Raw genomic sequence first — 21,422 nt, 5'->3', positions numbered from 1 at the left:
ATTACAAGTCTATGGAAGTGGGCATGACGGCAGCCACGTCCCTTCCCATAGGCTTGCACTGAGAGGGCAGGGCCGTGACGTCACAATACTCCGGCCCCTCTATCGCCCGTCATCAGGTACGGAGCATAGTTTGCGCTGTGCTGCAGATGACACAGGGTGCTGAAGGAGAGATTGCGGGGGTTCCCAGCGGCTAGACTCCCACGATCAGATATCTTATCCCATATCCAAAGGATAAGATGTCTAGGGGCAGACTACCCCTTTAACCCCTTAACTCCTTAAGGACACATGACGTATCGCTACGTCATGTGTCCCAGTCCTGCGATATAACGCATCATGTAACCCCGCATCCAATCGCGACGGGCCCGGCTTCATAGTGAATCTGGGACCCGCCGCTAATAGCGGGCGGCACTGATCGCGGTGCCGCGCGCTATTAACACTTTAGCCGCACGCTCAAAGCTGAGCCGCGTGGCTAAAAACGAAAGTGAAAGTGCCCGGCTACCTCAGGAAGCTGTTCGGGATCGTATAATCGCGGCATCCCGAACAGCTGTACTACAGGAGGAAGGTCTCTTACCTTCCTTCCTGCAGTCCGATAGCTGATTGAATGCTTCAAGCCTGAGATCCAGGCTTTAGCAATCAATCACTGATTTCCCAGATTGTTGCCATGCAACGGCAAGGCAGCAGTCTGTGAATTAAATCAGCCATTGCAAGCTGATAGGTCTCTATGGCACCTATCAGCGCGCGAAAAGTCCAAAATATTGCATTTTTGATCACTTTTTATACCACAAAAAAGTGAGTATAAAGTGATCAAAAAGTCTGATCAGAACAACAATGGTACAGCTAAAAACGTCAGATCACAGCGCAAAAAAATAGCCCTCATAGCGCCCTGAACACAGAAACATAAAAAAGTTATAGGGGTCAGAAGATGACAATTTTAAAGGTATACATTTTCCTGCATGTATTCATGATTTTTTTCTGAAGTGACACAAAATCAAACCTATATAAGTAGGGTATCATTTTAACCGTATGGACCTACAGAATAAAGATAAGGTGTCATTTTTGCCGAAAAATGTACTGCGTAAAAACAGAAGCCCCCAAAACTTACAAAATAGTGTTTTTTTCATCAATTTTGTCGCACATTGATTTTTTTTCCCATTTCACCGTAGATTTTTGGGTAAAATGACTAATCTCATTACAAAGTAGAATTAGTGATGCAAAAAATAAGTAATCATATAGAATTTTAGGTGAAAATTTTAAAGAGTTATGATTTTTTAAAGTTAAGGAGGAAAAATTGAATATGAAAAAATGGAAAAAGCCCCGGTCCTTAAGGGGTTAAGGACCCAGCCAATTTTCACTGTAGGACCCGGCCATTTTTTACACATCTGACCACTTTCACTTTAGGCATTAATAACTCTGGGATGCTTTTACCTTTCATTCTGATTCCGAGACAGTTTTTTCGTGACATATTCTACTTTATGTTAGTGGTAAAATTTTGTCGATACTTGCATCATTTCTTGATGAAAAATTCCAAAATTTGATGAAAAAAATTTAAAATTAATTTTGCATTTTTTATTTTTTTGAAGCTCTCTGCTAATAAAGAAAATGAATATTCCAAATAAATTATATATTGATTCACATATACAATATGTCTACTTTATGTTTGCATCATAAAGTTGACATGTTTTTACTTTAGGAAGACATCAGAGGGCTTCAAAGTATAGCAGCAATTTTCCAATTTTTCACAACATTTTCAAAATCGAAATTTTTCAGGGACCAGTACAGTTTTAAAGTGTATTTGAAGGGCTTTCATATTAGAAATACCCCATAAATGACCCCATTATAAATACTGCACCCCTCAACGTATTCAAAATGACATTCAAAAGGTTTGTTAACCCTTTAGGTGTTTCACAGGAATAGCAGCAAACTGAAGGAGAAAATTCAAAATCTGCATTTTTTTACACTGGCATGTTCTTGTAGACCCAGTTATTGAAATTTTGCAAGGGGTAAAAGGAGAGAAATCTTCCTAAAATGTGCAACCCAATTTCTCTCGAGTAAGAAAATACCTCATATGTGTATGTTAAGTGTTCGGCGGGCGCAGTAGAGGGCTCAGAAGGGAAGGAGCGACAGTGGGATTTTGGAGAGTGAGTTTTTCTGAAATGGTTTTTGGGGGGCAAGGGAAAATAGGACAAAATGCCCCCCCAAATTTGTAACCCCATCTCTTCCGAGTATGGAAATACCCCATGTTAGGACGTAAAATGCTCTGCGGGCAAACTACAATGCTCAGAAGAGGAGTCACATTTGGCTTTTGAAAAGCAGATTTTGCTGAAATGGTTTTTGGGGGGAATGTCCCATTTTGGAAGCCCCTATGGGGCCAGGACAGCAAAGAAAAAAAAAACCACATGGCATACTATTTTGGAAACTACACCCCTCAAGGCACGTAACAAGGGGTCCAGTGAGCATTAGCACCCCACAGGTGTTTGACGACTTTTCGTTAAAGTTGGATGTGTAAATGATTTTTTTTTCACTAAAATGCTAGTTTCACTAAAATGCTAGTTTTCCCTCAAATTTAAAATTTTACAAGGCATAATAGGACAAAATGCCCCCCAAAATTTGTAACCCCATTTTTTTCTGAGTATAGAAATACCCCATGTGTGGACGTCAAGTGCTCTGCTGATGAACTACAATGCTCAAAAGAGAATTTGTTTGGAATGGAAATCGGGGGCCATGTGTGTTTACAAAGCCCCCCGTGGTGCCAGAACAGTGGACCCCCCCCACATACTACACCCCTCACAGAATTTAATAAGGGGTGCAGTGAGTATTTACACCCCACTGGCGTTTCACAGATCTTTGGAACAGTGGGCTGTGCAAATGAAAAATTTGATTAAATTTTTCATTTTCACGGATCACTGTTCCAAAAATCTGTCAGACACCTGTGGGGGGTAAATTCTCACTGCACCCCTTATTACATTACGTGAGGGGTGTAGTTTCCAAAATGGGGTCACATGTGGGGGGGTCCATTGTTCTGGCACTATGGGGGTTTTGTAAACACACGTGGCCTTCAATTCCGGACAAATTTTCTCTTCAAAATCCCAATGGCGCTCCTTCACTCGTTCTTGTACAGAATGTATATACCCAAGCATAGAGAAATAAATCAGACAGAGCCATTGTGCTTTAGCGTTCCCTGTGTGCTGTCCACTGGGCTTTATTTCAAATCGTTCAAGCTTATATCACCATTGTCATTAACATAAGTTCCCACCCCCTGCTAGGGGGAAAGGCATGCCACTCCTCAGTCTTTCCCGTGCTCTCTTTGTTCAAAATCTTCAGACGATGGGAGGGGTGATATGAGAGAGAGCAGATAGGGGAGGAGTGGACAAATAACAGGAATGTGGAGTCTTCACCCTAAATGGGCATTTTACATATACAGTATATAAGATTTATATATACACACATATAAATCTATATAAATGTATCACAGTCCCCCCTAAAATGACCAATTTTCCCTTTCCCTAATTTCCATCATCCTAACTCATCTGCCCCAATGTGTTTTCTCGAACGTTTCACTGTACTTTAGATGACCCATGGCTTATCCATGGACCCCCTTAGCCTCAGACTTTACACTTATGGAGTCAGATGCTGTCCCTATTGGTGACTGGTGTTATAGATGGCATTGAAGCTCTGTAATGGGGTATAGGCTTCATCTGTAATCTCAAAGTCCTCATTTGTCATCACTGGCGTGGCATTCTCGATGGTCGTCTCACACTACTTCTTCTTTATGCAAGGCAAAACACAACACACAACAAAGCAAGATTATTAGAATTATGAGTATGATTATTTTACCGATCCTATACTGGCTGAGATATACGTGCAACAAGTCTCCCAAACATCTTGTATACCCCCCTTTATCCTTTTACACCATACATCATATCTAATGCCTTACCATTTTGGAATATTATAGCGGATGTGACTCTTAGTTGTTCGGTCTAACCTTGAAGAACATTTACAAAGAAATGTATTAATCTTAGTTGGTTATAATAGATATAATTAATTTTACTCATGGCAATCTGGGATATTATTGACTCAACTCCGTCTTTTTATTTGACCTCTAGCTATAAAACTCATCTGGGGCCCCCCTTGGGACTCCTTTAATATACACAAAGGGATCAAAACTCCCAGCAGGGGCTGTACGTTTTCCTCTAAAGGATTTCTTTGTAGGTTCGTTAATGGAAGTGTGTATAGGCAGACCTGTCTTGACTAATGTGTACTCCCCAGTTTAATTCCTTTCTAATTTAACTCTAAACTTCATATCCCCAAGTATCCCATACTTTACGATAGTTACCATTTACTCATCCGGCTAGCTAGGTCTATCCTTTCTATAATCTTACACCAAGTATTCCTTTCCTTTATAACATTATTACTCACTGAAATACTTGTTGCACCCCGCTATTTGTACATGTTCACCTACTGTTTCTCCTCATACAACGTTACATCCTAACAATCCGTTGGGATTATATTTCCCTTTGGAACAACCATGGTTATGCACATACATAGATTTAACAGTTATTAGAGATACATCTATACGGGATCATCATATGCAATCTTCTCTTTCCTCACTTATTTCCTGCATAGGTTTTGAAGAAATGGGTGACAATTACAGAATCTGAACTAGGTACAGTTTCACAAAAAGTTCTTAATTGTATACTTTACTGTATCTATGGTTAGGGATCAGTACAATTAGACAAGGAGATACTGATATTGACCTACCCCAGGCAATTAGATGAAGTCTACTCATATTCTCTGAAACAGGTAAGATGTTTATGGAGCGTATTGGTCAGGTACCTTTATTATTTTTACCTAGGTCATATGTCAGATGTAAATGATGACGTCTGTACAAACCTTCTTTCTGCATTGTTGAATCCTGAGGAGACCCAATGTACTGACATTACTATGCACATAGCTCCCCTCTGCTTAGTGTAAGGGGTCATATATGTTACCATGGGGTACAAGACTGCTGGCACATACATTTTCTTACCAACTCTTTCCGGATGCCGTCTTTGCCCTGTACCACCTCTTTCTTCTTCCATTGGTCTCTCTCAGCATGCATAGCTGGTTCCTGCAAGAGACCTAACCAGAAAATTCCACATTGCCCATCCACCTGTACACTTTGTACCATCATTGTGGGGGAACAGGAGCGCTGCAGCCTTGGCAGCCTCCTTCACCATTCAATCCCCTTGGCTTCTGGGGCTGTTTCCTTCATGTGTCTCTGATCTTTACGATGGCCACTTTCTCTGGCAGCTCTCGGACTTTGAACACTTGAATTACAAACTACAGATTGGTTCGCTCAAGGATTCAACAGCACTCTTACGTCAATAGGCCCATACTTGTGGGCGGTAATTAAAGTGTACCCGTACTCATTGTGTCATACCTTCAGATATCTTACACATCTCAGTGAATACCTTCAACTCTACTTCTCTGAACCACCAGCTCAGATCGAGTGGTTTATTGCAGTAGAACTTCATTCTGCGTGTGGTCACCATATATCCTGTCTTATGTATTACATCTTTACATTACTTAGAACAAACTTACATTTATGACTCAGCATTAACCATGGATTCTCCGATATCCTATCATGGCTCTTGAAATGTTTTTTATTTATATATATATATATATATATATATATATATATATATATGTTTAAGACAATCAGCATCTTCGTATTACATTAAATATCATTATAAAGTTATCCACTTAAAATTGATGTTATTTGAATAAATACATGTAAAATGTATAGGTATATCACGTTGTGTATGTAGGTACTAGAACACATTCAAATTTAAACAGTAGATTTGTAGTTCCCTCAATTTTATTTGACTGTGTTTCCTTAGACCAAGGCTGTTCTGTCAATCTTCCTATAAGCCCCGCCTTTCTCCTCCCACTCCTCTATGTCACTGGTCACCACCCCTTTGAGTCTGGCTTTTTGTCTTTCTTTAGTTTGTTCATTCCTCAAAAATTCTTGAGCAATCAGTGCCTACATGGAGACATACCATACACATGTAACATGTAACAATACCAACATTTACAAATACTCAACATACAACACACACAGACAGGGCCCACATTCTCACCAAAAATAAAATGTAAAAGAATAAAAACATATACAGAGCTCTTTCAAAAAATTGGGAAAAAATCATCTTCAATGCGCATTATTTATAATCAATAAACCATTAGCTGATTTTAAATGCTTAAAGTAATATTCATTAAACAGTGATCACTTTTTCATTTATTTGATGTTTTATTTTATTCTCCTTGGCCAAACTTCTCTCGTTACTCCTATCTGTCTTATCTGTCTTTCTCTGTTATGTCACATGCAAGTCATCTAGATCAGCATGACAAAACAAAGGGGAGACATGGGTACTTTTGGCTAGGTACAAGTAGGTCCTACCGTACGCCTGGAGTTGATCAAATCCCATCTGTGTCCGTCTTTGTTCCATCGTCTGGTCTGACTGCGACCTGCACATGAGGCCTATAATCCAGGCCCCACGTTGGGTGCCATCTGTTGTAGATTAACTCATTGTTCTTGTACAGAATGTATATACCGAAGCATAGAGAAATAAATCAGGCAGAGCCATTGTGCTTTGGCGTTCCCTGTGTGCTGTCCACACGGCTTTATTTCAAATTGTTCAAGCTTATATCACCTTTGTCATTAACATGAGTTCCCACCCCCTGCTAGGGGGAAAGGCATGCCACTCCTCAGTCTTTCCCAGGCTCTCTTTGTTCAAAATCTTCAGACGATGGGAGGGGTGATATGAGAGAGAGCAGATAGGGGAGGAGTGGACAAATAACAGGAATGTGGAGTCTTCACCCTAAATGGGCATTTTACATATACAGTACATAAGATTTATATATACACACATATAAATCTATCACAGATCGCCCGCAGTGCACTTCACATCCACATATGGGGTATGTTCTTACTCAGAAGAAATGGGGTTACAAATTTTGGGGGACTTTTTTCCTATTTTCCCTTGTGAAAATGAAAAATTTAGGGTAACACCAGCATTTTAGTGAAACATTTTTTTTTTCCATTTTCCCATCCAACTTTAACCCCTTAAGGACCAAGGACGTACCGGTACGTCCTTGGTCCTGCTCTTCTGATATAACGCGGGGTTACACAGTAACCCCGCGTCATATCATGGCGGGCCCGGCGTCATAGTGAAGCCGGGACCCGCCTCTAATAGCGCGCAGCGCCGATCGCGGCGCCGCGCGCTTTTAACCCTTTAGCCGCACGCTCAAAGCTGAGCCGCGCGGCTAAAAGTGAAAGTTCCCGGCTAGCTCAGTCGGGCTGTTCGGGATAGCCGCGGCTAATCGCGTCATCCCGAACAGCTGACAGGACAGCGGGAGGGTCCCTTCCTGCCTCCTCGCTGTCCGATCGCCGAATGACTGCTCAGTGCCTGAGATCCAGGCATGAGCAGTCATCCGGCAGAATTGTTGATCACTGATTTCTTATGAGAAACCAGTGATCAACATAGAAGATCAGTGTGTGCAGTGTTATAGGTCCCTATGGGACCTATAACACTGCAAAAAAAAAAGTGGAAAAAAAAAAGTGAATAAAGATCATTTAAAATCCCTTCCCCAATATCGCGCCACACCCCTACCCCTTAATTCCCTGGTTGAACTTGATGGACATATGTCTTTTTTCGACCGTACTAACTATGTAACTCCTCCCCTATTAAAAGTTTGAATCACCCCCCTTTTCCAATAAAAAAAAAAACACAGTGTAAATAAAAATAAAAATAAACATATGTGGTATCACCGCGTGCGGAAATGTCCGAATTATAAAAATATATCATTAATTAAACCGCTCGGTCAATGGCGTGCGCGCAAAAAAATCCAAAATAGTGCATTTTTGGTCACTTTTTATATCATTTAAAAATGATCAATAAGTCCTATCAATGCAAAAATGGTACCGTTAAAAACTTCAGATCACGGCGCAAAAAATGAGTGCTCATACCGCCCCATACACGGAAAAATAAAAAAGTTATAGGGGTCAGAAGATGACAATTTTAAACGTATTAATTTTCCTGCATGTAGTTATGATTTTTTCCAGAAGTCCGACAAAATCAAACCTATATAAGTAGGGTATCATTTTAATCGTATGGACCTACAGAATAATGATCAGGTGTCATTTTTACCGAAAAATGTACTACGTAGAAACGGAAGCCCTCAAAAGTTACAAAACAGCGTTTTTTTTTCAATTTTGTCGCACAATGATTTTTTTTCCCGCTTCACCATAGATTTTTGGGCAAAATGACTGACGTCATTACAAAGTAGAATTGGTGGCGCAAAAAATAAGCCATCATATGGATTTTTAGGTGTAAATTTGAAAGAGTTATGATTTTTTAAAGGCAAGGAGCAAAAAACGAAAATGCAAAAACGGAAAAACCTCCGGTCCTTAAGGGGTTAATGAAAAATCGTCAAACACTTGTGGGGTGTTAAGGCCCACTATACCCCTTGTTACGTTCCGTGAGGGGTGTAGTTTCCAAAATGGGGTCACATGTGTGTATTTATTTTTTTGCATTTATGTCAGAACCGCTGTAAAATCAGCTACCCCTGTGCAAATCACCAATTTAGGCCTCAAATGTACATAGTGCACTCTCACTCCTGAGCCTTGTTGTGTGCCCGCAGAGCATTTTACGTCCACATTTGGGGTATTTCTGTATTCAGGAGAAATTGTGTTACAAATTTTGGGGGTCTTTTTTTGATTTTACCGCCTGTGAAAACAAAAAGTATGGGGCAACACCAGCATGTTAGTGTAAAAAATGTAATCATTTTTACACTAACAGGCTGGTGTAGCCGGTCCCTGTCGGTTTCCCCATCCTGCCCTGCCTATTGTGGGTGGGCAGAAAGGGGAAACCGAAAGTAACCCCCCCGATCTGCTATTGGTCGTCACGTCTATACGACCAATAGCAGGGATAGGAGGGGTGCCACCACACTCCTATCCCTTCAGGGGGATCGTGGGTGTCTTGGACAACCGCGATCCCCCTTATATTCCGTGTCACCATTGACCTGTAATGACCCGGAATCGCGCAAATGGGAAGTGTGAATTCACTTGCGATTTGCGCCGATCGCCGACATGGGGGGGCCTGATGACCCCCCTGGGCATTTGCGTGGGGTGCCTGCTGACCGATATCAGCAGTCACCCGGTCAGATCCTTGCCTACTGCACCACAGGGACCGAAATTCCCACGCCCGTACATGTACGTCATGGGTCCTTAAGTACCAGGGTCCCATGACGTATCGGTACGACATGTGTCCTGAAGAGGTTTAAGCCTGAATGGGCCTTAAGGGGTTAAGGAATTAGGGATTAAAGTTTTAATGCCCTTTGCAAGGACAGACAGTGTACAGCGGCTACTTCATTTTGTTGACTTTAAAAGTAACTTAGATAACGAGGTGTGAAAGCATTTGGCGTGCAGTTTTAACCTCTTCAGGACGCAGGGCGTATGGATACGCCCAGCATTCCGAGTCCTTAAGGACGCAGGGCGTATGGATACGCCCAGCATTCCGAGTCCTTAAGGACGCAGGGCGTATCCATATGCCTGTGGGAATTCAGGTCCCCACCGCTAGCCGGTTGGGGACCGGAGCCGGATGCCTGCTGAAATCGTTCCGCAGGCATCGCGGCATATCGCCCAGGGGGGTCATGATGTCCCCCCATGTTGATGATGGCCGCAGATCCTCAAGAGAAATTAGGCTACAAATACAAGTAAAATTTTTTGTCCTTTTACCACTTGCAAAAATTCAAAAATTGGGTCTACAAGAACATGCGAGTGTAAAAAATGAAGATTTTGAATTTTCTCCTTCACTTTGCTGCTATTCCTGTGAAACACCTGAAGGGTTAAAACACTGACTGAATGTCATTTTGAATACTTTGGGGGTGTAGTTTTTATAATGGAGTAATTTATGGGGTATTTCTAATATGAAGACCCTTCAAATCCATTTCAAAACTGAACTGGTCCCTGAAAAATATCGAGTTTGAAAATTTTGTGAAAAATTGGAAAATTGCCGCTGAACTTTGAAGCCCTCTGGTGTCTTCCAAAAGTAAAAACTCATAAATTTTATGATGCAAACATAAAGTAGACATATTGTATATGTGAACCAAAAGAAAAATTTTTTTGAATATCCATTTTCCTTACAAGCAGAGAGCTTCAAAGTTAGAAAATGCTAAATTTTCATTTTTTTCATCAAATTTGGGGATTTTTCACCAAGAAAGGATGCAAGTTACTATAAAATTATACCACTATGATAAAGTAGAATATGTCATATGATCTCGGAATCAGAATGATAAGTAAAAGCATTCCAGAGTTATTAATGTTTAAAGTGACAGTGGTCAGAATTGCAAAAAACGTCCGAGTCCTTAAGGTGAAAAAGGGCTAAGTTCTTAAGGGGTTAAAGTGTGCCATTAAAAGTGTGTGGTTTTAGATTCAGTGACTTTCGATTTTGGAAGTTTAAAACAGTCACTTATAATTATTTACACCTGTGCACAGCCTCCCAAACCCAGCGTTCTGAACATTATGTTTAGAATGCCGGGTGTCTGCATGGAGATTGCGGGGTCCCAGTATAGGGGATAAGATGTCTAGCTACGGAGTACCCCTTTAAGAGGCAGGAATAACATGTAGAGGAGTCTGCTGCTCACTAAGCAAACAATCTTTAGGGCAAAGGGAGGGGGAATAGCGGTATGGAGGTGCAGGAGAAAGAGGCAGGTAGATTTGTGACAGAAAGTGGGATCGAGGGATAAGGGTCAGGGAGGCTAGTACTGACATGGCAAACTTTAATTTGTATGCCCGGTTGGCAGATGAGGGGAGGACTGCCTCTGAGAGCCAGAGAGGTGTCTGCTCCAGTAAAGAGAAGTACAGGGCATGCCAAGCAGGCGCTGGTAGTGGGCATACTTAATTATTAGGGGGTAGGTCAACCTCTCACAAAGACCAGGATTGTCAAACAGTATGTTGTCTTCCTGGCACACATGTTTGGCACATGGAAGATCGGGTTGACAGATTACTGGGAGGGGTTGGAGTAGACCGGGCAGTCATGGTGCACATTGGCACCAATGACAAAGTAAGAGACAGGTAAAGGGTCCTTAGAAATGATTTCAGGGACTTAGGCAGTAAGTCTAAGGCAAGGGGCTCAAAGGTAATATTTTCTGAAATATTACCTGTACCACGTGCTACACCAGAGAGGCAGCAGGAGATAAGGAAGTTAAACAAGTGGCATAGAAACTGGTATATGAAGCAGGGGTTTGGGTTCATGGAGGTTCTCTGTCGGATACAGGCTCTACAGTAGGGATGGACTGCACCACAATGGAGAGGGTGCAGCTGTGCTTGGAGAGAAGATGGCCAGAAGTTGGAGACGTGTTTAATCTAGAGACTAGGGGGGGGGGGGGGTTGAAGGTTGAAGAAACTACAATACAGAGGGGGAAGACAGTGTATGTAGAGAGCTAAGGTAAAGTAATAAAACCAGGGGTGGAGCGGAGGAGGGGTTTAGATCAGACATAACTGATAAGGGTGAAGGAAGTATATAATAAAAACATCAGGTGTATGTACGCTAATGCCGAAAACCTCACTAATAAGATTGAGTAACTGGAATTATTAATGCTGGAAGAAGACTGTGGGGATAATGGCTGTATTTCTGTTCAGAAATTACTGTACAATTAAGAAAGGGAAAGGGGGTTTGCTTATACATAAAATCCTGTCTAGGTGAGGAAAATAATCACGTGGTGTCTCTATTGGGTGGAAATAAGGGGAGGGGGTTTATAACATAAATTAATGATATGGGTTTGTTATAAATAAGAAGACTTTCCCCCTGGATATACAGAGAGAGGCATAGAGGCTCGTGAAAAGAACATAGTTTTGCTTCTCTAAAAATCATAAGTCAGACCACATATGAAGTATTTTGTAATTTTGGGCTCCTGTATATAAGAAGGACATAGCTGTATTTTAAACTTGATGGACTTTTTTTTTTATTTCAACCTTACTATGAAATTATGTTACTGTCATTAGGTCGGATCTGCCAGCCTGCTGGGAGTTGAGCAAAATGCTTTTTATCTCATGATCGCAACTGTTCTCATGACAAAGACCCAGTGCACTCGACAACACTGGAAATGTCAAAAGTAATTTTTATTGACAGTAACCTCTACACCACATCTTGGTGCTGCACAGGTCTGTCTGCCCAAGTAATGGGTGGAAGAGGGTGACGTTTTAACAGGTTCCCACAAGTGGACGTACATATGCGTCCTCTGTGGGCTCCCGGTTTATGACGTGTGCTCAGCAGCTGAGCGCACGTCATACCCAGTGGGTCCTGGTTGTTATTAGCAACCGGGACCCACAGCTAATGCCGGACATTGCCAATCAGGCCGATGTCTAGCATTAACTCTTTAGACATCACAATCAAAGTTGATTTTGGGGTCTAAATGCGGTAAATCCCGTTCCCAGCTAGCTCAAGGGGCTGATCAGGACTGCAACAGCACAATCGCGTCATCCCGATCAGCTGGAGGACAGTGGGAGGTCTCTTACCATCTTCATTGCCATCCAATCAGTGCTTCAATGCTGCAGCCAGCAATGGCAGGCTGGAGCAATGGTTTACCGATAAAACTGATCAGTGCTGTTCTACGGAGCAACATTGGCAGTATGGAAAAACGTGGAGCTATTTTTGAAAAAAATTACATCTGTTTTTCTTATCCTGAATAACCCCTTTAACCTCTTAAGGACTCAGGGCGTACCTGTACGCCCTGAGCCTGGTCCCGGTGTGAAAAGTGGGGTCATGCCGTGACCCCGCATCACACCGGGTCGGTCCCGGCTGCTAACGATAGCCGGGACCCTGGGCTAACAGCGCGCGGCACCAATCGTTGTGCCGTGCGCTGTTAACCTTTCAGACGCGGCGATCAAAGTTGACCTCCACTTCTGAAAACGAAAATAAACGCTCCCCAGCAGCTCAGTCGGGCTGATCGGGACATCACGATAAAATCGCGATGTTCCGATCAGCTGGGACGCAGGCGGAGGTCTCCTTACCTCTCTCCGCAGCGTCCAATCGTCGATTGATTGTTCCAAGCCTGAGCTACAGGCTTGAGCAATCAAGCCCCTATCTGACTGATCCCTGCAAAGCTATGGCTTTGCAGGGATCAGCATAGGAGATCAGTGTGTGCAGTGTTATAGGTCCCTATGTGAGCTATAGCACTGCAAAAACAAAAGTGGAAAAAAGTTAAAGGAGTACTCCGGCGCGCACTTTTTTCCTTTTATCCCGTCCGGGCTGCAAAATAAATGAAAACACACTTTCTCTTACCTACCAACGAGCCCCAGGAGCTCCGGTACAGGTGTTTGGTCCCCGGGCTGTTACATAGTTAGTACGGTCGAAAAAAGACATATGTCCATCAAGTTCAACCAGGGAATTAAGGGGTAGGGGTGCGGCGCGATATTGAGGAAGGGATGAGATTTTATATTTCTTCATAAGCATTAATCTTATTTTGTTCCAGGAATGTATCTAATCCTGTTTTAAAGCTGTTAATTGTTCCTGCTGTGACCAGTTCCTGAGGTAGACTGTTCCATAAGTTCACAGTTCTCATGGTAAAGAAGGCGTGTCGCCCCTTGAGACTAAACTTTTTCTTCTCCAGATGGAGGGAGTGCCCCCTCGTCCTTTGGGGGGGTTTAACCTGGAACAGTTTTTCTCCATATTTTTTGTATGGGCCATTAATATACTTATATACGTTTATCATATCCCCCCTTAAACGTCTCTTCTCAAGACTAAACAATTGTAACTCCTTTAATCGCTCCTCATAGCTAAGATGTTCCATTCCCCATATTAGTTTAGTCGCGCGTCTCTGCACCCTTTCCAACTCCGCAGTGTCCCTTTTATGGACAGGTGCCCAAAACTGAACAGCATATTCCAGGTGAGGCCGTACCAATGATTTATAAAGGGGGAGTATTATGTCCCTGTCCCTTGAGTCCATGCCTCTTTTGATACATGACAATATCCTGCCGGCTTTGGAAGCAGCAGCCTGACATTGCATGTTATTCTGTAGTCTGTGATCTACAAGTACACCCAGATCCTTCTCTACCAGTGACTCTGCCAGTTTAATCCCCCCTAAGACATACGATGCATGCAGGTTATTAGTACCCAGATGCATAACTTTACATTTATCCACATTGAACCTCATTTGCCAAGTGGATGCCCAGACACTTAGTCTATCCAAGTCATCTTGTAACTTATGCACATCCTCTATAGACTGTACTGTGCTACAAAGCTTGGTGTCATCTGCAGCGATGTCACGCCTCGGCCGGTGATAGGCTGAAGCTCCGTGTGACGTGCTGGGCTAACAGGAAGTAAGAAGAATACAGCCCGGGGACCGAACACCTGTACCGGAGTGTACCGGAGCTCCGGGGGCTCGTTGGCAGGTAAGAGAAAGTGTGTTTTCTTTTATTTTGCAGCCCGGATGGGATAAAAGGAAAAAAGTGCGCGCCGGAGTACTCCTTTAACATAGGTCAGTTAACCCCTTCCCTAATAAAAGTTTGAATCACCCCCCTTTTTCCATAAAAACAAACTGTTTAAATAAAAATAAAAATTAACATATGTGGTATCGCCGCGTGGGTAAATGTCCGAACTATAAAATTATATAATTAATTAAACCGCACAGTCAATGGCGTACGCGCAAAAAAATCCAAAGTCCAAAATAGCGTATTTTTGGTCACTTTTTATATAATAAAAAAAATTTATAAAAAGTGATCAAAATGTCCAATCAACTTCAGAATACGGCGCAAAAAATTAGCCCTCATACCGGCCCGTATACGGAAAAATAAAAAAGTTATAGGGGTTAGAAGATGAGAATTTTAAATGTATACATTTTTCTGCATGTAGTTATGATTTTTTTCATAAGTACGACTATATCCAACCTATATAAGTAGGGTATCATTTTAACCGTATGGACCTACAGAATAAAGATAAGGTGTAATTTTGACCAAAAAATGCACTGCGTAGAAACGGAAGCCCCCAAAAGTTACAAAATGACATTTTTTCTTCAATTTTGTCGCACAATGATTTTTTTTTCTGTTTTTCTGTGGATTTTTTGGTAAAATGACTAATGTCACTGAAAAGTAGAATTGGTGGCGCAAAAAATAAGCCATCATATGGATTTTAGGTGCAAAATTGAAAGCGTTATGATTTTTAGAAAGTGATGAGGAAAAAATATAAATGCAAAGACGGAAAAACGCTGAGTCCTTAAGGGGTTAAGCTATAATTAGAATATTGTCTAGTATTGTGCTAAAAAAAAGTCCAGAATTTTTATGAACCCATCATTTCTGCTACTATTTGGAAAAACATTCTTAAAGAGGTCCCTGTTTTTGGGAGTTCTTCTAAACTCTTCCTTTGGGCCGGTTCTCACTACCAATCAGCAATACGGGTGCCGGATCTGGTGGGGGGAGCGAAAACTGGGTGCTCCCATATCCCAGCCGGCCCCGGCCTGTATGTAATGCTTTTCAATGAGCTGACCGGAGTCAAACGCTGACTCCGGTCGGCTAATTTTTGCCCCGTATATGGTCCTATAACCGGACCTAAAACCGTGGTATACCACGGTTTTAGGTCCGGCCAGAAAACCGTATACGGGGCAAAAATGAGCCGGAGTCAGCTATTTACTCCGGTCGGCTCATTGAAATGAACGGGGTTCAGCCCCCACTGGATCCGGCACCCGTACACTACAAACGTAGTGTGAATCCAGCCTAACAGATTTCCTCCTTCAGACCCCCCTCAGCGATGTGCCGGGATTCCTGCTGAATGATTCCAGCAGGCATCCCGGTCCGGTCCCCAACCGGCTAGCGGCGGGGACCGGAATTCCCACAGGCATATGCTTACGCCCTACGTCCTTAAGGACTCGGGATGCAGGGCGTATGCAGGTTAAAAAAAAAGCAATGTTAGTGTTAGGAGTCCTCCCATCTTGCACTAGGATAGTAAAATTAACCCAGTTCATGTCCAGAGAACTCCAAGCAGACATTTTAAGCTATGTAGTAATTAAGCAAAGGGGAAGCACACCACCTACAGGGAGGGAAACGATAATGTGGAGTCATTATGGGTAGAAATATATGGAGATAAAAAAAAAAATCCTGATAGGGGTTTGCTATAAGCCACCAAACATAATGGAAGAGGAAGAAGATTAATTACTGAGGCAAATAAACAAGGCAGCAAATCATAATGAGGTGATAATAATGGGGGACTTTAACTATCCTGATATAAACTGGGAGACTGAGACCTGTGAATCTCATAAAGGAAACAGGTTTCTGACTATTGCTAAAGATAATTATCTGTCCCAAATGGTGCAGGGCCCAGTGTCGTTGCGACCCGGGTGCGGGGGGTGCTGGCCGCACCGGGTGACACCAACCTAATGGGGTGACACCAAGACGCTCCACAGCACCCCCCCGCCTTCACCTGCGCTGTGCGCCCGTCCGACAGCACCAACCCCCCCCCCCCCCCCGCATTCACCCGCGCTGTGCGCCTGTCCGTCAGCTGCCCCCCCGGCCTTCATCGCCGCCGTGCGCCCGTCCGTCAGCACCACCGCATGGGACGTCAGTGACGTCACTCGCATGGCGCCAGGAGAGGAGGAGCGCTGCGCTGGATGGGTGAGTGTGTGTGTCTGTCTGTCTCTATCTCTGTCTGTCGCTATCTCTGTCTGTCACTATCTCTGTCTGTGTGTGACTGTCTGTGTGGGACTCTGTGTGTGTGTGTGTGTGTGTGTGTATGTATGTGACTGTGTATGACTCTGTGTGTGTGTGTGTGTATGTGACTGTGACTGTGTGTGTGTGTGTGTGTATGTTACATAGTTACATAGTTAGTATGGTTGAAAAAAGACATACGTCCATCAAGTCCAACCAGGGGATTGAAGGGAAGGATGTAAGGGGATAAGGGAAAGGGATGTAGTTTTATAATTCTGCATAAGCATTAATGTAATTTTGTTCCAGGAATGTATCTAACCCTGTTTTAAAGCTGTTAATTGTTCCTGCTGTGACCAGTTCCTGAGGTAGACAGTTCCATAAATTCACAGTCCTCACGGTAAAGAAGGCGTGCCGCCCCTTTAGACTAAACCTTTTCTTCTCCATACGGAGGGAGTGCCCCCTCGTCCTTTGGGGGGGGTTTAACCTGGAACAGTTTTTCTCCATATTTTTTGTATGGGCCATTTATATACTTATATACGTTTATCATATCCCCCCTCAAACGTCTCTTCTCAAGACTAAACAATTGTAACTCCTTTAATCGCTCCTCATAGCTAAGATGTTCCATGCCCCATATTAGTTTAGTCGCGCGTCTCTGCACCCTTTCCAACTCCGCAGTGTCCCTTTTATGAACAGGCGACCAACAGGCGAACAGGCGATGTATGTGACTGTGTGTGACTCTGTGTGTGTGTGTGTGTGTATGTGAATGTGTGTGTGTGTTGCAGGGGGACCCAGGAGCGCTACACCCCTGCCCACAATCATTTCTTGTATTGGAATTATGTAGGAGGCCTTCTGGTGTGCCAAGTATGCCTTATTTTCTGTGTGTGTGTGTGTGTGTGTGTGACTCTGTGTGGCTCTGTGTGTGTGACTGTGACTCTGTGTGTGTCTCTCTGACTGTGTGTGTGTTTGTGTGTGTGTCTCTCTGTGTTGTATGTGTTTTTTTTTTTTTTTTGGGGGGGGGGGGTTAAACAGCGATCTAATGTGGGGAGACATTGACCCATTGTGGGGAACCTGCGGCCTAATGTGGGGTAACTACTACCAAATGTGCGGAGTCTATGCTACCTAATGTGGGGATTCTATGCTACCTAATGTGGGGAGTCTATGCTACCTAATGTGGGGAGTTTATGCTACCTAATGTGGGGAAACTGCTACCTAATGTGGGGAGTCTATGCTACCTAATGTGGGGAATCTGTGCTACCGAATGTGGGGAATCTATGCTACCTAATGTGGGGAAACTGCTACCTAATGTGGGGAATCTGTGCCACCTAATGGGGGGAAATTGCTACCTAATGTGGGGGAACACGTACCAAATGTGGGGAATCTATGCTGCCCAATGTGGGGAAAATATGCTACCTAATGTGGGGGAACTGCTGCCTACCTAATGCTCCCCCCCTGGCAGTAGCACCCTCATCATCCACCAGCAACACCCCCCACCCCCAGCAGTAGCACCTCCATCAGCAGATCCTGATGGTGGATGATGGCGGTGCTCCTGCCAGGAGGATGATCCTGCGGATGGATGATGGGGTGATACTGCCAGGGGGGATGGCCAGTTGCACCCTCATCATCCTCCAGCAACACCCCCCCAGTAGTAGCACCCCCATCATCCACTAGCAACACCACCAAACCCCCCCTCCCATGGTAATAGCATCAGCTAACGGATGTTGAGGGGTGTTACTGCGGTTGTGGTATTATATTCAGAGGGTGCACTGTATGGCAATGTTAAATTCAGAGGGCGCAGTTTGTGGTAGTATTATATTAAGAGGGTACAGTGGGTGGTAGTATTATATTCAGGGGTACAGTGTGTGGCAGGATTATATTCAGAGGTACAGTATGTGGTAGATTTATATTCAGAGGGTACAGTATGTGATGGTATTATATTCAGAATGTACAGTGTGTGGTAGTATTATATTCAGAGGGTACAGTGTGTGGCGGTATTATATTCAGGGGTACAGTATGGGATAGATTTATATTCAGAGGGTACAGTATGTGATGGTATTATATTCAGAATGTACAGTGTGTGGTAGTATTATATTCAGAGGGTACAGTGTGTGGCAGTATTATATTCAGGGGTACAGTATGTGGCAGATTTATATTCAGAGTGTACAGTATGTGTTGGTATTATATTCAGAATGTACAGTGTGTGGTAGTATTATATTCAGTGGGTATGGTGTATGGAAGGTTTATAATCAAAGAGTATAGTGTATAGTAGTATTATATTTAGAGGATACAGTGTCTGGCAGGTTTATAATAATACTTGTTTTCATATAGAGGATGAGAATGCGCTGACATAGTGAGGAGACGTCTGGGTGTCACATTCTACAGACAGAAGTTTTAGCTGGACCAGGCGGTATGTACCATCTGAATTAGATAAGGAAAGACTATAGAGAAGACGTCACCTGTAGTCACTGATATCATTGTGTATTCTCCTCACTATAGAGAAGACGTCACCTGTAGTCACTGATATCATTGTTCTACAGTTATGGTGAGTGAAACTACAACTCCCAGCATAACCTCACCACTGCTCAAAGGGGTACTCTACTGGAAAACATTTTTTTTTTATCAATTGGTGCTACAAAGTTAAACAGATTTGTAAATTACTTCTATTTAAAAATCGTAATCCTTCCAGTACTTATTAGCTGCTGTACAAGTGATTCACAGGAAGTTCTTTTCTGTTTTAATTTATTTTCTGTCTGACCACAGTGCTCTGTGCTGACACCTTTGTCCATGTCAAGAACTGTCCATAGTAGGAGCAAATCCCCATAGCAAACCTATCCTGCTCTGGACAGTTCCTGACATGGACAGAGGTGTCAGCAAATAGCACTGTGGTCAGACTGGAAAGAACTACACAACTTCCTGTGGAGCATACAGCAGCTGATAAGTACTGTAAGGATTAAGATTTTAAATAGAAGTAATTTAAAAATCTGTTTAACTTTCTGGCACCAGTTGATATAAAAGTAAATGTTTTCCAGTGGAGTACCCCTTTCAGTAATTCTGGGAGCTGTATATTTAAATGGTGAAAACGTCTTTAACACTTTCCTATTCTGTGGCAACTGGTATTTGTGGTCATGGCTCGAAGAGCCTAGAGTGGGACCTATACAAACTTTATAATACTGACCGTACTTACCGACCTGGAAACAGGAGACCATCCAGAGGACCTAAGAGGGAAAACTAGCGGATGAGGTGTGCCCAATTACCACGACCGTGGGTATGCCTGATAGAGGGCATACCCTGGTGAGAATTTATGAGAATGAGGGAGGGCTGGGTGGGTGACGCCAACGTAACACACGCCTCCAGATGTGGGAGAGGGGTGGTTATATACCCCACGCTACTCCCACAAATAAAGCCAATTAGGCTTAACACTTGTGGTCATGGCTCGAAGAGCCTAGAGTGGGACCTATACACACTGTATAATACTAACCGTACTTACCGATCTGGAAACAGGAGATCATCCAGAGGACCTAAGAGGGAAAACTAGCGGATGAGGTGTGCCCAATTACCGCGACCGTGGGTATGCCTGATAGAGGGCAAAGAGTCGGAGGTAGGGTACAACTAAGTTTTATTGAATTTACAGAGCCAACACTTTAAACACCCCCGCCATCTCGGTGGACGGGTCAGGGACGTAGCACTCGAAGCAGCCAGAACTCCAGCGCCCCAACTTGATGATGTGTGCAGGGGCATTGTGTTTAGACGCTGCAGAGGCTGCTCCGATCCTAAATGAGTGACCTGAAATACAACTAGGCTCGTGTCCCAGGATTCTGACAAGGGACTGCATGTGTTTGGTGAACTGGGAAGAGGAGAGTGCTGACCCATTGACCGGCAGAAGAGGGCTGTCCGCTGGCCGTCCAGGGAACGTGGAAAGGAGTTGTGTGAGGGCCAGAACCGGACACCATTGGGGAAAAGTAGGAAAATAGCGTATGGTGGCTCCCCATCTACAGGTTTTGGTGGAAGACAGAGTGAGTGCAAACCCTGCCCCGTGCGGTGATAGTTGGCTCAGGAGAGGACCCTGTGACCTTCGACCACAGCGTGTGAACTCCCCCGGCCTCAAGAACCCGTAGAAGGCCAAGTAGATCGCTGCTTTGATGACAGTGCTGAGTCTGGGACCAAACGGGTGAGTGTCCAGAAGTGAGGACATGGATCGGAAAAGGTCGCCAGTGACTGGTGCACGGGAGGGTGGCTTGGGACGTGACAGGACAAGGATGCCCTTGAGTGCCGCCTTAATAGGGTTAGTGGATAGTAGAGAAAGTGCGTCGGGATGTGAGAGGGATCTATGGTGTTGTAACCCTGCTAAGTGAAGCTTGATGGTGTTGTAGGAGAGGTGAAGAGAAGAGTGGAAGAAACCAACATAAGCAAGAGAGGAACGCACCGAAATTGTGGCAGGGAGACCTTGTTTGTGCATGAACGCGGAAAAAGAGGCTAGAGCTGCGTCATACGCCTGTGTGGTGCTGGGTGCAAGGGACTGTCTGATTAAAGAATTTGTCACCGTGATGAAGTCTGTTAGTCCATCTGAAGATACTGTATTGAGGGAACTGGAACCCCGACGATGTCTGCTTCTGGGTGTACCTGAAAAAACAGCTTCATGTTACCTCGTGACAGAGCGTCTGCTGCTGTGTTTTTGGCACCCTCAATGTGCTCAACACAAAAATGAAAATTATGCTGAAGAGCGATCAAGACAAACTTTCTGACAAAACGC

The 21,422-nt window shown here is 43.6% G+C and overlaps 1 protein-coding gene across 1 annotated transcript in view; it reads left to right on the top strand.

Annotated features, from left to right (window-relative positions):
* PDE4A (phosphodiesterase 4A) overlaps nt 1-21,422 on the top strand; it is a 1,221,221-nt gene that overhangs the window by 155,439 nt on the left and 1,044,360 nt on the right. Inside the window, exon 3 of the mRNA XM_056570564.1 lies at nt 19,001-19,079. The gene's annotated coding sequence lies outside the window, so the exon portion shown is untranslated. The remainder of the gene's footprint in view (nt 1-19,000; nt 19,080-21,422) is intronic.

Source organism: Hyla sarda, chromosome 4, assembly GCF_029499605.1.
Source record: "Hyla sarda isolate aHylSar1 chromosome 4, aHylSar1.hap1, whole genome shotgun sequence".
NCBI classification, from domain to species: Eukaryota; Metazoa; Chordata; class Amphibia; order Anura; family Hylidae; genus Hyla; species Hyla sarda.
The sequence above is the reverse complement of the archived record's forward strand: the minus strand, read 5'-3'. Positions and strand labels throughout refer to the sequence as shown.